This window comes from Cyprinodon variegatus, unplaced genomic scaffold, assembly GCF_000732505.1.
Source record: "Cyprinodon variegatus isolate N-32 unplaced genomic scaffold, C_variegatus-1.0 Scaffold68, whole genome shotgun sequence".
Lineage (NCBI taxonomy): Eukaryota > Metazoa > Chordata > Actinopteri > Cyprinodontiformes > Cyprinodontidae > Cyprinodon > Cyprinodon variegatus.
Window position 1 is genome coordinate 836,923 of NW_015150521.1, and position 18,486 is coordinate 855,408.

The window sequence follows — 18,486 nt, forward strand, 5'->3', positions numbered from 1 at the left end:
GAGATGCTTAGCACTTGTTGACCCTTTGGCCTTCACTCTAACAGTCTATTCAGTAGGACTATCAGCTGTGTATCTACCTGACTTCTGCACAAAACAACTGATGGTCCCAACCCCATTTATAAGGCAAGAAAACCCACTAATTAAACCTGACAGGGGACACCTGTGAAGTGAAAACCATGTCAGGTGACTACCTCTTGAAGCTCATCAATACAATGCCAACAGTGTGCGTAGTAGTAATCAAAGCAAAAGGTGGCTACTTTGAAGAACCTAGAATATAAGCCATATTTACAGTTGTGTCTTTTTTGTTAAGTTTACATGTCCACATGTGGTAATTCATGGCTTTGATGCCTTCAATGTGAATCTACAATTTTCATTGTCATAAAATTAAAGAAAACTCTTTGAATGAGAAGGTGTGCCCAAACTTCAGATCTGTACTGTACGTATATATATATATATATATATATATATATATATATATATATATATATATATATATATATATATGCAATAAAAAATTTGGCAAATACAGATGGAAACACAACTTTCATTGGCTTTTTGTTTAAGGGCAGAATTGACACCAGCATCTCATTTAATGACTTTGAGTTTAATTGAAGGTTGAATGTACGTAAGATGGCAGAATATAAACTATTTGATTTTCTTGTTAAATAAACCTTTTTTTTATATTAACTCCACAGGACACACCTTTGTTATCATTTACTAATTGGCTAAAGAAAGAAGCAGATGAAGTAGCTTTTTCAATGATGGATGTGCTGAAAAAGAAGTAAACTATTTTTAGGGAAACCGTTTCATCTAAAATTACAATTCTCAGAGGCCACAAGAGCAATCTCACTCTTTCCCTGTTTGATAGAGATTTATCTTTAGTATATGAGGCTACATTTATTTACAAACTGCTGTCAGGAAAGCTGTTACTTGTTTTTTTTTTTCATTATCTTTAAAGTTTCCTATAAATACTTTCCACAGCCCCAACAAGAATGGAACATCTTAGGATTTCTGTCAAAACAATTCATTTTCAAGACCAGTTTCATTTGAAGATCTTTTTCATTAGGAGAGGAAAACTGTTTTTGTATATTTCTTCAGTTTTGTTCAGTTCAAACCCTCCATTAACTCCTCCATCCCAACTGATGAGTGATTACTTTTTAACAATCATACTACACTGTTGTGCATTAAATAACATCTTGTTCCCTACATACCAAGGATTATATCTTGTTGCTGTACACACAGTTTATCCATGGCTTGTTTTGCAATCCTCTCTTTATTGAATAAAGAAGTTAATAATCTGTTATGTTTAATCTCCTCGCATATATGAGGTTGTTACAATTTGTTGAGTATAGAAGAGAATATTATTCTATACAAGCTTATCTGTAGAATTTATTGTCTTGTTGCCAAAGCAGAAAGAAGTTGTTTACACCAGCGTGACTTCTCTGTAGAAATAAGTTACGACTACATGACAGCTAGACAAATCTCTCAGGTAAATCTTTGCCAAAAAGTTTGTCATTCTATTCCATACTTAGGATGGGAGCAGGTGGTCAGATGGGAAGGTTATATTTCATTTCAGACAGGCGGAGCCAGATTGATTGTTCACACAGTGGGGAGTTTTTTATAATGCTCCTTTGTTACAAATGATTTGCACAGCTGACATATTCATCCTCTCATTCCTGAGATTGAAAAGTTTGTTTTAACAATCTGCTGTAAGAAGTCAGATCCTTAAAGAAACAGTGAGATTCTTTTTAGATATAAAATTAAAATATAGAATTTTAGGCAATAAAAAATAAAATCATTTTTCTTAAATTACAATAATAAAACCCACATTTTTAACAATATTACTAATAAGTGCATTTGTATTAATTTTTTAAAAAGAGGAAGATATATTTTTACCCTTTTAATTACAATAATTTTATTTTCATTGAATTCTCTAAATAAATTCAATTTTTGATAATATTGTTAATTATAAAGCATATGTATCTAAAGAAAAAACTCATATAATGAAAATTACAATAACATAATATTATAAATAAATAATCTATTCCATCATACTCCAATGTTTTCATCTCAGATGTGTGTTTTGGGTCATTATCCTGTTGCAAGACACATGACCCGATACCAAGCTTTCTGACACTGGGCACCAAGTTTCTCTCTAACGTTCCTTCTAGTCTTGAGATTTCATTGTATCCTGCAGGGATTCAACACATCCTGTACCAGATGAAGCAAAGTAGCCAAGGGCTAATTGTAATTTATATTCTAGATTTTTGAATGGTGCGTCAGATGCGCATACGCATACGACGAAAAAAACGTCCAAAACGTACGAAATTACGGTGCATAACTTTTCGTACGATTTCATACGCACTCATAATGAGAATAGGTTGTTTCTTGATATGCTTAATTTTTCCATCAGTGAACATAGAGCTGATGTACTTTGTCAAAAGGTTCCATTTTTGTCTCATCTGCCAATAGGACTTTCTTTTATAAGCTTTGTGGCTTGTCAACATATAGTTTAGCAAATTCCAGGCTGGAATTGTCCTGGAATTGTGGAATTGTCTTTCTTGGTTGTCTCCCATTAAATCCACTTTGGCTCAAACACAGATAATGGGATCTGATACTGATGTTGCTTGATCTCGAAATTCACCTTTAATCTCTTTGGATGTTTTGGGGGCTCTTTTCTTGCCATTTATATTATCAGTATATTTGATTTATTATCGATAAGCAGCCACATCCAGGGAGGTAGGCTAGTCCTATGGATCTAAAATTCCTTAATAATATTTGTAACTGTAGTCACAGGAATATCAAGCTGCTTGGAAATGCCCTTTATAGCCTTTACCTTTAGAACCTTTCTTTTTAATCTCCTGAGACAACTTAATCCTATGCTTCTGCTAGTCCATGTTGAGTGTGGTACACACCATGTCACTAAAGAACGCACTGACTATCTGTATGTCTGCCTTATATATAGGCCCACTTAGTAATTACTTTTTAAAATTTATTTATTACAAGATTATAAACTCCAGTGATGCCAAGTAGTGGAAACACCTTGATTTAACATGTCCCTTTGGTCACATCATTTTCAGGCTTTTCTAGAGGCACCATCATTTTTATCCAAGCCTGAGTTTATTTGTAACATCATTCTGTTGACCCATGGATTAAAAGTAATGTGTGACTTTCAGTTTTTTATTTTAATAGAATTTCTATTTATCCCAGATTGAAGTTATTTCCATGACCATTGTAGGTTTTCCTTTCATTAAACATACCAAGGATTGTGTTCACGTGTGTAGCTCTAAACACTCCTTGGTGATCACCCGGTTTAACAGACTCAACTGGAGACAGAAATGTAAGGCCATCTACAAGAAAGGATGAAGATTAAGAAGCTTAGGTTCTACTTTGTATGCAGCAAGAAGCTGCAGATCTTATATCAGTCTGTTGTGGAGAGTGTGATCTCTTCTTACATCATCTGCAGTATCAGAGCCTTAAAAAAAAAAAAAAAAAAAAGCTCAACAAACTGATCAATAAGGCTGGCTCTGTTTTAGGAACTCCTGTAGAACATTTGGAGATTATTTCACATTGTGGAGAACAGTGAGCATCCTCTTCAACAGACTGCTGCCGAGGATCCTTCCCGCCTACAGCTATCAAATTATTCAACCAATAATTGAAAAAGAAAAATTTGTTACAACATTTGGGATCAAAGAGGGGATTTTGAATTAAATTAGGCAAATGTAAAAAATGGCGACTGATAATCTTGCAATGTCTAAATCCTTTTTTAAGACAATAATAAATGGATTTAAGAGTATTTACACTTATGAGCATTCATAAAACATAATATATGATATCAACTTTTAAATTTTAGAAAAGCTCAATATACTCTAAAATTTAAGGAAATAAAAAGGAAATATTTCTTTGAATTCAAATTAATGTAATCTAAAAACTGAATATGCTATCATTGCGTTTTCCTCTAATTTTGACTGAAAATGTTTGATCATTTATCAGTCAAAGTTTTAAATTTAGAAGTTTGACAATTTTGTGCAAAATGGGTATATTTTATCATTGGTTGATTAGGCTTTAAGGTTGATTACTGACCCTTCACACCTCCAACATGGGCTGTTCTCCCTGCTGCCCTCTGGAAAGAGGTTCTGTAACAGCTCTTCCCCCACTGCCATCAGACTGCTGAACTGTTAAAAAAAAACTCTAAATCAAGTCACAATTCGAGACTTTGCATCTCACTGATAACTTATACCCAATAGAACTTAACTCAAACATTTGTTTTACTGCATTTTTGCACATTTGTTTGTTTTTGCACTGCTCTGAACTTCCACATCAATGCCTTTTGCACCATGTTTTTCTCCCATACCGTTTACAGTTGATCACTGCTGCACATTATGAAATGGAAATGTTCCTTTTCACTGCTAAGCTGCTGCTCATTACTGTCTGAAAAGCTGTATTAAACAAAATTTTGATAAAGTTGTCTAAGTCTCTTTCTGACTTACACCATGTATACACCATATCAGTCTGGAGTATCTTAACAGGGTAGAAGCCAATTTTAAAGGTAGGATCAACAGTTATTGTAAACAGTCAAAATAATTGTTCTCTACTTTAAATTAAAAGTTAAATTCTTGAACTGGTTCATGTGGATACCTGGAGAAAAGACACAAACATTATGTGTGTTGGAAAAGCCTTATTTTTTTTTAGGAAGTTTATAATTTTTTTTTAACCAAATCTAATAAGATGTATTACTTATGTATAATGATAATGAAGGATATTACAAAATTTCAATCAAAACAAAGATGTTGGTTTGCACTGCTGCATCATATAAACACTACTAAAACAAAAAGTGTAAACAGCTCCTCTAAAAAAGGTTTTCGACTGTGAAAAAACCCACTAACAACAACAGGTGTCATGTGATCTCGGTGTCATGGCCTCCTCTCACAGCTGTTTAAGTCTTCTGTGCGCGTGTGTGTGTGGGATGAAACAATGCACTTCATAGGAACACTCAAACAATGCGAATGACCTCCTGAATTAACTTTCTCAGCAATGCGGTTTGTTTTTATCCTCACATTCGCTCGATAGAAGAACCACTTATTGTTAATGGTGCCTCTGCATTTGATTTCAAGCCACAAAATGTGTTTCTTAAGAACTTGGTAGTATAAATCAATGCCTTTCTTATGTCGGTTTTGACTGTTTTATTGTTTTCTAATGTCCAACAAGAGTTGTAATCTTTCAGTTTTTAATCTAATCTCTCAGTAAATGGGGAATCAACAGGAGGCTAATAACGTGTCTATAATTTAAAGGTCACAGCATGAAGTACAGCCGACAATAAGCTTTCAAGGGTTTTTGTGATCTCCAAATCACTTTTCATCAAATGTCATGGCGATGCCTCTGCTACAGCAGAGAATCAAGCGAAACATGTTCAGCGACTCTAGATTTCTACACCTAGATGAAAGTCTGTTAGATATAAAATATCTCAAACACCTCAAGCTGAACCTGCCTAAATAACCTGCAGCCATTCATTGTGGGACTGTTCGCCCATCCCTGCCTCTAAGCGCCTGACATTTTTCCCCTTGTCTTTTTGTTCATTTTGCACACAATCAAGATGGAGAGCAGTGCAAAAAAAAGTTGTCATGGCAACAGAAAAAAAAGGCCTGAATGACCATGGGCGAGAGAAACGTGGTGGCGCATAGCACAGTGCAAAATATTCTATGACTTAAGTACAAAGAGATTTCCAGGAGAAGAAAAATGATGGAGATATAGTGTAGTTTTAGCCTGAGGGTCATTACTCTGTTGGAAATTAGTGAGATTACCATCAGACTGAGACAGTGGTAATAATACAAGTTTTTTTCAAGCTGTTATATGACATTTGGCAAAGCAGCATAATTCTGAGGTAGGTTCATCTTGATAGAAGCTTATTCTAAATAGTGCCTCTATTTTTTTCTGGAATTGTACTCTTACATTGATTAAACCATTCATTCCTCTTGCGGGGCATGGCAAATTAAAATGGTTTAAAGATTTTTTAATCAGATTTCCTAAAGCCTGAGTCTTTGTGAAAAAGGTGCTTCAAAAAGAAGTTGTTGTGAATCTTTCTATACTTTCAATCATATCATATCACACTTTTTCTCTTTAGAGTTCATAGTGGTTACAGATTTGTGTCTACCTTTGATCAGAGGTATAATATTGTTTGGTCGTCTTTAGTCCACATCCTAGTTGCTCATGGTGCACCCCATATTCAAGTCTGTCAAAAGGACAAATAATTCCACTGTCATTGACGATCTGCAGCTATGCTTAAAAAAAATCCATTCTTTGTCAACTGAAGAACTACAATTCAAATCTGATTCATTGCTGATACAATCAGGTGTTATCCCTCCTTCTGAGCTCTGCATCAGTAGTGTCCTTTTATTAATTGTTTCTATGTAAAAAAAAAAATAAAAATACAAAAACAGAATTTTATCTCTAATGACCATAATATTGTAGTATGTCTGTCTATGTGTTTTTAAAGGAAACTGGAGCCTGCAGCATGCTCAGGCACACAGCCCACAGTTTTAGGATGGTGGCTGTTAAGGTTTTCTTAAAACACTGAATTGCCAATATTAATACCAGGTAATGATCACCAGAGAAATAACAGTGCTCTAGTATAGTTAATGATTGAAAAACATCAATGAAGTGCTCACTTTGTTTGATAGTCTGTGATGCTAGATGTGAGAAAGTATGACTCTGACAGTCAAGCAGCACTTATAGAGTACACTGGTTACGTTCTTGTCAGTTACATAGAGGCTGCTGTGTCAACTAACAGAAGATTCACTCCAGAGACAGATGTGTTCATATGGAGTGCTCTTTTTCTGACAGACCTGCAGGTGAGTCTTATTATTCTGTCAACGACAGGGAAGAAACATTTCATAACAACTGAGGACTCTATTGCTGGAAATAGACACCGGAAAGACTTCAAACTCAATGTGAGTTTAAAGCTGATGTTAAAAAAGAATGGCGGAGGAAACTTTATTTTTATATTAATGTGTGCTTCTCATCCTTCTTTCTTCTGCTCCCTTCTCTTCTTTTCTAGAAGAAAGGGAATAAAAATAACTGGAAACCTGTCTCCCCAATCTGCCCGTCATTATTTGTATTTATAATCATTAAAACCCTAAAATTACCTAACAGGAAAAAAAAAACATCTTGAGGATGTGAATCTTGTATGATGAAATTGAAAAATATTTTTATAAAAGTAAATTGGAGAAGGATTAATTTTCTTGTAAAACATATCCAACAAAGCTAACAATGTATTTGGGGTTGGTGGATAACATAACAAAGGGTATAATGGTGCACATGGTCCAATCATACAATCAGTAACTCCTCTCATTTGCCTCAGTGGTGAAGCAATAGGGTGGCCGATTCCCTCTAAGTCTATCGGTTTCATACAAGCCTCCGGTGGGATGCATGGCCCATTATAGCAGGAGGAACATTTACTTCTTTAACTGTGTGAGCTTCAGGGGGAATAATGAGACTCCTGACCAGTGGGAGTTAAAGCGTGTCTGGCTGCTCAAATCTCCATGCATAAAGCAGAGGTAGTTTGCCTTCTCAGTGTAGTTGCCCTACTTTGTTGCACACCCAGTTGCAAATCATTTAAAACCTGTTCCTTATCTTTTGCAATTTTAGCTTTTTATGCTAAAGAGTGTCCCAGTTTAGGATGTTTGATTAAATCTGCCCAAGTGGGTATTTTGAGCTATTGAAAGATGTAAGCAGGTGTTCTTCTGATTTCATCCATGTCTCCTGCCTCATCTGTTAGGGTCACGGTGGGGGTGATGATTATCTCCAGCAGTCTGTAGGTGAAAGCTCGTTACACTCTAGACAGGTCACCAATCCTTCACAGTATTGTCCTGCTTCTGGTGATACATTTCAAACCAACCCAAATGTATTTGGTGAAAAGAATTGAGTATATTAACCTAACATAAACAAAGACTATGGATTAATGCTGTCATGATGGACTTTAAAGATCTCACCTACATGCAGAGATTCACTCAGAGAACCAGGGGAAAAATTAACAGGTTTATTGAGAGGTTGACAAAAAAAACAGAGAGATAGATTATATGCTTGGTTATCTCAGTGGGACTTCAGCGGTCTGGTGAACCGGAACCGGAAACTGTTAGGGGAGATTACAAAGATCAGTTCAAGGCCCGTTGGGAAAATGACTGAGACTAGTGAATTGCTGGAGAATACTCACGTTAGGGGCATTCTTGGTTTCCCTTGGGTCCAGTTTGTGGGGGTTTAATCCAGAGTTGAATGAACTCATTGGAGGGCGGACAGGCAGACTAGCTTTGGGTCCAGAGGAGCAATGGAACGGACTGTCACCGGGTTTTTCTGAAGTGGGCTTGAACAAATCTGGTGAAGGTTTCCCCTTGCTCAGTGTGACTGGAATTATTCCTTCCAAGAGGGGTAGAAGGTCCAGGCTTTTCCAGTGGATCAGGATGGCATCCTACCGGAGAACAAAAGACAAAGGCAAAGCTTAGATTCAGAGAGACAAGGCAAAGGTTAGACTCTGCTAATCTCAGTTTGGCTAGAAACCCAATACTGGCAAACATGCTGGCGTCGAGGTGGTGACAGCTCGCTGCTCAAGTACTCCTCTGGTAATAACCCAACGAGCCACAGGTGTGCAGGGAGGCCCAACAAGGACAAAGCACCGCCCGGTGGTGGAGAGAGGAAAACACTAAAAACAACCCACACAAACTGGAACCCTAACAAATGCATCTTTACTGCTTCAAATCAAAGCTACATTAAGACTATGAAGAAGTTATTAACAGTAAACACCACCCTTCTTATACAGTAGCATTTACAGAAAGGTTAAGAGAAAAACATTGAATAAAAAGCCAAGTTGCAGTAGCCTGGCCAGCCGGAGTGACCAGAGGCGGACCATAATGCAACAGCTCCTTACTGTAACCATAGCAGTCAGGATTGCAGCTGCAATGGAGCAATGATTTAATGATGCCTTTCATTACATCCCAAGAGCTGTTTATACCCTTCAAATTTCAACTGGCATCTGTAAGAAAAAATAAGTTTTTCCAATCCTGATGGATTAAAAGCTGTTTCCAATAACTGTTAATCCTACCTTTAAATTGGTTTCTACCCTGTTAAGATACTCCAGACTGATATGCTGTATACATGGTGTAAGTCAGTCTGGCTGGACAGGCCAAAGTTACAGTATAATTATGATCTAATTAACAGCTAAAATTAAACAGAGTCTTTTTTCTAATTTGAACAGATAACTCATTTTAACAGCCTACACATAAATGTATGATTATATTATCATACACTAAACTCCTATGGATGTATTTATACACCCACATGTTGTGTCTAATTCCAACAGAAACAAATTCTTCCATCATCAAGCTCGGTTATCCCAATTACTGAAATTTAACAGCTATTGTTGCAAGATTCACTTATCAAACTTCAGAAAAAAGCATTACAAATCATTCATATTGTTCGATTCTGAGATAGCGCTATTGCTGTAGTGTACAAGGTGGCGGTGATCTACTTCCTGGCAATATACAAAAAATGTTCTACAGCAGATAAGGGAATTATAATTTGAGAGGAGAATTAGTGCTGAGAAGATTCGCACCACACTTAAAAGCCTGGGGCTCAGCCAAGCAGGAGTTATGTTGTGGAAGGGGTTAGATATAGAAATAAAAAGGAACACCAAACTAAGACAATTTAAAAGCATATATAAATATTTTTATGTTTAAAACTATGCCTAAACCAAAACATTTAAATGTGACAATTTGCAACGTTTTTGATTTTATACTATTAGATGTCTTCTTTCTGTACAACTGCTTTAAAAATAAGCCACCCTGTTACGTGACATGAATATTGTAATTGGGGTTGGGTTCTTATGAGTCCTTGAACTTCTACCTACTTCTTTTGAACACTAATAAAATGTCTTAACATCTCAACGTATGTCTTGCTTGTATTGTTTCTCAAAGAAATCGAAAATGAAAAAAAAAAAGGCTGCAAATTCAAAAATTCAATTCAACCGTATAAACGTCCTTCAACAGATAACTTTTTACTAATTGTCAAGGCACAATGAATTGAATCTAACTTTATGGTAATATGTTGGATTTGGACGGCACAAATAGATCATACTGAAATAAACCGAACTGATCTGAATTAAATGTGTGGACAAAACTTGATTATTTATAACTGTACATGAAATGAACCTGTTTGTTTTTTATACAGGTGGTCAAAATTAAATTAAAAAAAAAGATGTAAAATAAAAAAAAGGATGATTATGAATGAAAGCAACAGAAAAAGGGCAGGATTTAACATAGTTATATTGATTATATTGGTTAGTTTAAACAGTGCTGTGGATGCAGCATTCAAGCTTTTACACTCTGCAATTACACAATATTTTCTACAATTTCATTTAACTTTATTTTGTTTGTTTAGGTTCTAATTAACTATAACTTTTGAAAATGTAAAATTAAAGCCTGATTTTACACAAAAGAAAAAAAATACCAGACCTCTTTTTGTGAGCTTTGGCAGGACAGCAAGCACCCAATATAGGAAAGTATTGACTTTCATGTGAATTCAGTGGAACAGAAAAAGAAACACTGGTAGCTTCTCTGTGCAAAATTGCTTTCTCATTTTAACGATCACAGCTGGAAGTGGTGATTTTCAGATGTCATTGACTAGTCACCTTGTCTTTCAAAAACATTTTTTGCTCCAAGCAATGAATTATGTGTGAGAAGACCCAGATATGTTGGTCTTTGGAGGATGGGAGAGGAGGAGGGAGTGAAGACATATTGCTTTTTGGTGCTTGGAATTGTAGCTGCTCGAAGGGAAAAAATGAGAACCTGTCACAGCAGAGATACCAGGAATTGGGATGCCAGTCTTAATATTCCAGAGAGTTGTGGCTCAACAGCAGCATAATGTCTAAGTATCATCCAAATCGTCCCCAGGTGAGCCCTTTACATGTCTATTATGTGCACAGTGTTGGATTTTTATGGCAGTTACAGTGTGTAAGTATTTGAACACAAAAGGAACACAAACATTATATTAATTAAAAGGCAAAAGAAAATAGACATTTGAGAAGCAGATAGTTCTTCCATTTTAAAATGACGATGATATGACTTTGTCTTTGAGCTCATTGTGCTCATCGGGGAGAGAGAAGACAGGAGAGATTTCCGTCTGGAAAACAGAGGACGTTGAGTTAGAGCAGCACAGGTCTCCTGTGCAGTGTAACATGAAACACTATTCTTCGATCTGGCCCTATTTTAAGCCCACACATTTAACTGGAGCAAAGCTGATCTCCTCAAAAACACACATCCACACACAGACAGACAAATTTGGCAGGTTAACAAACACACACAGAGCAGGAACTTGGCTGGGCTACTCAAATCAAATTGAGGCTAAATTTGACCTCAGAGGCAGAACATTCTGACCATCCCAGTAGTTGTTTTTTTTTTTTTTTAACTTAAATCTGTAACCAACATCTCTTAAAAACTTCTTATAAATGATTCACGCACTTTGCATGTCTACTTGTCTTTTTATTGCATCAAAGTGATATCAAAGCAGCAAAAGTAGTTATTTTATTTAGTTCCTATATATCTTTTCAATTTTCTTCCTGCTAAGAATTTCCACAGCTTCAGAAATTCAAAACCAGACATTTTACTCTAAACTTTAAAAAAGGCAGTTTATTGCATTGTGTTCTGTCAGGGCTCAGAACTGAGGACCCAGAATTTGAAGCTGATAAATCAGTATGATTCACACAGATGTTTATTGATGTACGTCGGATGTGCAACTGAGCAACAAAGGCGTCAAAAGATGGAATCTCTGGTTTTAGAGTTCAGTCTCTTTCCAGAAGAAGGAGTAGAGTCCAGCCAGATGGCTAACAACAGCATACAGTAAGGTGAACGCCACGCAGAGAGTTCCGGATGTAAGAGGCTGAAGACTGTTGAACATTGCTGACGAGCAGACTCGAACAGGCTAAGGAAGGAAGGAGTACCCAGAAGCTCATGCCGGTGTCGAAGAGGTTAACAAGAGTTCAGATCAGAAGATCTGAGATCCAAAGAGGTGCCGAGGGGAAATACAAGTTGATGTCAGAGGACAGATCCAAGTTTAGTCTACAAGTAGAAACCAACAGGAGTCCAAAGACAGATCAGGCAAACAAATCCAAAACAGGAACAAGCAGACCTAAGGGTCGTAGGCCAGAACTGGTCAGGATCAGGATATCAGAACAATAGCAGTTATGCTATAGAACTCTTACTGAAGGCTCGAATAATCTGGGACCGATGACTGGGAGAGAGCAGCTCAAATAGAGGCAAGAGAAGGTGGATAAGGTAAACAGTGATTAAAAACTGTGGGGAGCTAGGCAGGTGAATGGAATGAACCATTAAGTTAACTTTTTAGTGCTGAGATCATGACAGTGGTCTAGTGTACTTGTACCTACATTTTTATTATTAGTATTGAATCTAGAGTCATTTGTGGATTAATTATCGACTTTAACTTGATCACAATTTGAAACATCAAAATATTTAAACGTCTTTAAAGTTTATGGTGGATTCTTCTGTATCACTGCTGTTTCAAAAAGGAAAACTTTAAATATTGTAAAATGTGGCTAAGTGATAATGAAGTTTTTAGCTAATATCTTCTTTTTTCAAAGGTTACTTTCACATTTTGCTCTCAGTTGATATGACCTTAAAACTTGTATCTTAATACGTCACAGTTAACAGTTCATTGTTGCTTGTAAAATAACAATAAGAAAGATATATCCTGCATGCACACATTGGCATATGAATTAGCAAAGGAAAAATCAGGCTGGAATTGCTTAAAGGAACTGAAAGCTGTGGTTTGGTTTTAGCTTTTTCTAATGTTTTGTGCAAAAGGCAGAGCACTCCACTAAGTAGACAGAGCTTTTTCCTCCAATTTCTTCTTTGCAAGGTACTTTGCATTAAGCAGTGTTTACTTGCTTCTCTGCTGAAAGGGCATCTGAAAAACAACTTGATGGACCACACTGGAGAGATTATGTCTGTCAGCTTGTATGTGTCCCCTCGGAAAGTGTGAGGACATCCGTGAGGCTCTGCTTTCAACGGTTGCCCTTGTAAATGGAGCAAGAACAAACCTGCTTGATGGATTTTTGTAGAAATCTGATTTAATTTTGTTTTCCTGGGCAAACAGTCTCTGCGGTTTTCTTGTATTTACTAGCCCCATCGTACTAGTTTCAACTGGTTTCATAATTTCCTTTTGAGTCAGACAGTTATTTTTTTTCATCAGAATTTTAAAGCAGAACATAACATTTAGAGATGAGATCTTAAAAAAAGGCCTGCAAGGGTGATGTACCTTTACAATATTAGTAAATTTGCAATCAGTGTACATTTTGATTGTACTCATTATGCATGTTATGTTAAGAACGTGTTATTTCTAATTCAGAAAGGCAATGCATAGCAGACAGCATCCCGCAGAAAAACAACAAATTGCTTCCAATGAGTTGACCCCCCCCCAAGGGAGAGAATCACTGACTAATATTATCACACTCTTGTAGCATTTTAGACGGCTCCATATTTGGGCCAGAGCTGATTGAGGGCATATGGACTTCAAAGATGTCAGAATTATCACTGTGTGGTACAGAAGCAACACTTCGGATTTAATTTTAACCTCCTGGATTCAACAGAGCCAAGTAATAAGATATTGCTCATAAACACTTCTGGCTCTTGAGTCGACTCCATTTTCTAAGAGGTGCCTTTATTGGTTTAATCTTTAATTTTTATATATATAATTTTCCACTAATTAAAATAATTTCGTTTAATGCCAGGACTATTTGGTTATTTGACAATTTCTAGAATTAGCTCAGCTCTTCAGAACCAGTTTTGCTTAGATTTATAGGTAATCTTCAACAGTTTCATCCGAACACTTTTGACTCTGCGTGTTATACAACGAGCCACTTTGTTATTGCATAGATAAATTATAAGTTTAAATAATAAGCCCACTCAGGGTTCATCTGTCTACATTAAACCATTTGCCACTCATCAAGTACAGTGACTGACTGTTCCCCATTTATGAACAGAATAATGAAAATTATATATTCTACTTATTATTTATTTTCTTTAAATAATCAGAATTCCTTCTTTCTTTTTTTTTGCATCTCTTCAATGGCTAAACTCCCCAAAAATATATTATTTCTTGCTGCAGGCTTTTTTTGAGTCATTACTTCCTTCTGTGAGGAACACTTAGGTTTCATTTGAAAAAAAAAACTAAATAACAAAGTCCAATAATAATAGCTGCAATCCCCCTTATCCAGTCTCAGCAGTGTGTCACTGATTGGATAGAATAGGATTCATTTGCAGTGTTGCAACATTACTAAATGTGTCTATGGCAGTTTTATTTCTCAAGATGGCAGTGCAGTTCAGATATCTGAGATTTCTATTTATTTCAGGACGGATGTTAATGGAAGGAAAGCCTAATTATTTTGACAGTAAAAAGAAATCTCATCTATCATGGCATTACTTTATTTGTAATTAATAAACCTTAAATCTGTGATTAGTCCAAGACTTTTCTTCTCTGTTTTTTAGATTAAATGAAGAAATTCTGGTTGTCCTTACTTACCAGTTGCAGGAAGATAATTTAGTGTACCTAATACAGTTGGCTAATTATGTACAGTGATGTTTGTAATGTTTTTGTGTAACAACATTGTTTGTAGATATGGGTGCACAAAAAGCTCCCTATTTTCCTTGCTGTGGTTGGAGTTCATGAAAAGATAAAGTATGAGCCTTTAGTGCCCTCTGCTGGTTTATATTAATATTTACATTAATTAGTTAATAAAACAGAAGAAAAATAAAAGCAGAATGAAATCAAATTAAGATTTAAAAAAACACACGAGTAAAAGAAATAAAACTGGACCACAACCTTATAATAATACCTCAGTTAACAGTTTAACTTCATTAGGCAAAGGAGTTTATAAAAAAATGGGTTTTTAACTTTACCTCAAAAGAACTCAGGTTTTCAGCATTTTAAAGTCTTCTAGAAGCTTTTTTCCAGATCAGTGGAGCATAGAAACTAAATGCTGCTTCTCCATGCTTGGTTCTAGTTCTAGGTGGACAGAGTATTCTTGAACTAGAACACCTGAGTGATCTGGGAGGTTGATACACTGACAACAAATCTGTTAAGTATTGAGGCGCTGACCCTTTTAGACTAACAGAAGACTTTTAAAATATATTTTCTGAGCTATAGTTGCCAATTGAAGGACTTCAGAACCAGGCTGATGTGCTCTACTTTCTTACTTCTAGTGAGAACAGGGGCAGCAGAGTTTTGGATCAGCTGCAGCTGCCTGATGGACTTTTTAGGCAAACCTGTGAAGACTGTTGCTGTTATCAATTTAACTGAAGATAAATGCATGAATGAGTTTTTCAAGATCCTGCCTGGACATTAATCCTTCAACCCTGGAAATATTCTTCCGGTGATAAAAGGCCAACTTAGTAACTGCCTTTATGTGCCTCTGAAGGTTCAGGTCTGAGTCTTATCATCACCAAGCTTTCGGCCATAATCAGTTATTTGTAGCTGGAGTAACTGAAGCTGTAAGCTAACTCTGGATCTTTCCTCCTTTGGTCTGAGGATTATTATCTCACTTTTGTTTTAATCAGTTGGAGAAAATTATGTTACATCCACATTTATTTTATTGATCTTTTCAGAGCAGAACAATTACATAGAAAATACAGCCAGAGATAAAATGGAATATCACAAAATATTCAATGTGTGTCAAATCTCAGACCACCAATACCTTCATCCATTCACACAATGAAGCAGCAACAAATATTTCTTATTTTGATCGGTCAAGTTTGCCGAAATAGTCCTTTCCTCAAACAGAATTACAGCTGTTGCTGCACCAAGTGGTGTCTCTACAAAGTATTGATTCAGTGGCCCTGAATACATGCAGAAACGCTCTTTCCCAGATTTTTACTTATGAAAACAAAAAAATCAAAACAATGTTGTTTCTTTTTCCTTTTTCTTATCCTTGTACACTAATTTATGTTGGTTTGTCCCATAAAAATCTAAATGAAACCATTTAGGTTTATTTTTCCAACATGATATGATATGGACAGCAGTCAAGAAGGGGAATGTTTATTAATCAGTATTTGCTGAATGCATCAAGCAACTCATTTACAGATTCGCCAAATTGATCCGGTCCTCAGCTGGTTCCAAGCAAAACAAAAATCAGCGAAATGCCACCAAACATTCTGGTCAGATTGTTTTAACGACATAATGTTTCTTGTGTGGAATAACATTTTTATTTTTGTCTGGATTAAGAAGAACTCTCCCAGGAACCCACGGCCTGTGTGACCCCTGATGCATGCATGTGCCATGTGGGTGTGGGATCTGCTGTTTAGCGCTCCAGGCCTGAGTAAATAGTGCAGTAATTCCAGGCATTGCTCTGAATGGTGGAGGAAGGAAATGTCTGTAATCAGGGTAACGTCGTTGTTTCCCATAGCACATTCAGAGAGTAAATGTATTGAATTGAGATGTTACTAGAGTAGAAGAAACATGTTGGGCAGACAGAAAACTTTCCCTTTTACTCTTCATCAAAGACTTTTTAAAAAAAATTTTCAGTCTGCATTTGAAGGGAAATAATTGCTGTGTTTTTCCATGAGATAACTTTATCTTTCAGTTTACATTGAATTGCCTTCTACATATTGAGTGGAACAGACATTGCCAGTCTGAAACTGGCAGTCCACACTTAATGATTCTGGCATTTATAGTGCCCAATGCCTCCCTGTGGTCTGGACTATGTTCATACCAGTCTCTCTTGAGGCTGATGCTATGGTTACAGTGTTATTCTTACCTGTTATTCCAATGAACAAATATTTTTTCTGATCTTTTTCTGGGGACAAAATCAAGAAGAAAATGTAATGCATACCAGCTAGTTGGGTACATGTTGGCAGGTTTTGGAGGAAAATGTTCATAATTAGACTTTACAAAACATAATGTCTGCAGCTCAGTGGGAGCACTTAAGGTTTTATGTTCAATGCATACATGTTGAACTTAACTGCATACGCAAATGCAGTAATGTATATTATTTAGTGACTTCGAATCAGATAGTCTCACAGACCTTTAAATCACACAGTGATTCAAGCTTCTTAAACTCAATCTTAAATGGCCTTTTTTGCAACTTTTTTGCAACTCATTAAGATACCTGTAGTAATGAATAAAGTTTATTTAGAATAATCTTGTTAACTTTCTAAATGAATCTTGATCCATATGAGTTATATTTCATTATTTCTAAAACAGCATGCTTCTCTCAGGTCCTCTAAAAAATCTTAGCCATATTATTGCTTAAACCTATATCCTTCCTTTGTGATCAATCTGCTCAAATTAGATTACTTTATTACTCTTGTGTAAACTTCCACTTCTACAGTTGTTCTGTATTTTGGCAGGTACAAGGAGTGGAAGGTAAATGAGAAGAAAAGGTTTAGTCCAAAGAACAAAGAGTCCATTTTAAAAGCATACAAGACCTTTTTGTATAAATAAACCTTTTATATAAATACATACTTTAATAAATTGATAGTCCTCTAAGTGTACTATTATGCAGTCATGACTGTTGCTGGCTTTCCTAGGCATTTAGTTTCAAAGCTGCTCTCATATTTCAAGGAATCCCAAAGAAGCAGTCTGGCTATCACAACAACACCAGCAGTTGCAGCGTGTCGGTGAGCAAACAACAGGTTATTTTTGTCTGTGTCTCACCCTCAGCCTCCCCCCTGCCAAGCACACTTCTGGCCAGGTTGAATAAAGGGAGAGAGAAAGGAGAGAGTTTATGTAATTTGAAGCAGCTCTGTGTAACAGCCACTCGAGGGTTAATTGCACTAATGGGAAAGTCACGGTTGTTGAAATCAGGGAATGTTGGATAGGAAGTGTGACGGAGCTGCACACCCTTCTGTGTTGTTCTAACTTTTTTTTCAAGTTTATAGGGACAATGTTAACCCCCAGACCCAGACATTTCTTTCACCCTCATCTAGCAGCTCCATTTGGCTAATGGCTATACATTTGGCTATTTTTAGCAGCTGAATATGTCCCTGCTCTGAAGTCCAGAATTAAGGTCCTGTGCTTTTTACTTTTATTGGAGAAGCTATTAAACCATGATCTTTTTATTCTGATTATTTATAACTATCCATATAATTCTTTTAGCACATTTAGACAGTTATGTTGATTTCCAGTTTGGTCCTCTACCTTTTTTACCTAGTAAAAAGAAACATTAATATATGAATAGCTTTTTTCATTCAAGATGAAACAAATTTTTATTTTATTTCTTCATGTTCATCACGGATAAAGAACAACTAAATTTGATTAATAGGCCATGCAGCCATATCACATTTACCTTCAATAAAAAAATTAATGAAGAACCGATTTTTAAAAAAGTATTTGTTGTTCTTTTAAAAACAAACATACATATAAACATTTATGACCAAAGTTATGAAGAGCCACTGGACACATAGATTATCATCGAGAAGCAGCCAAGAAAAT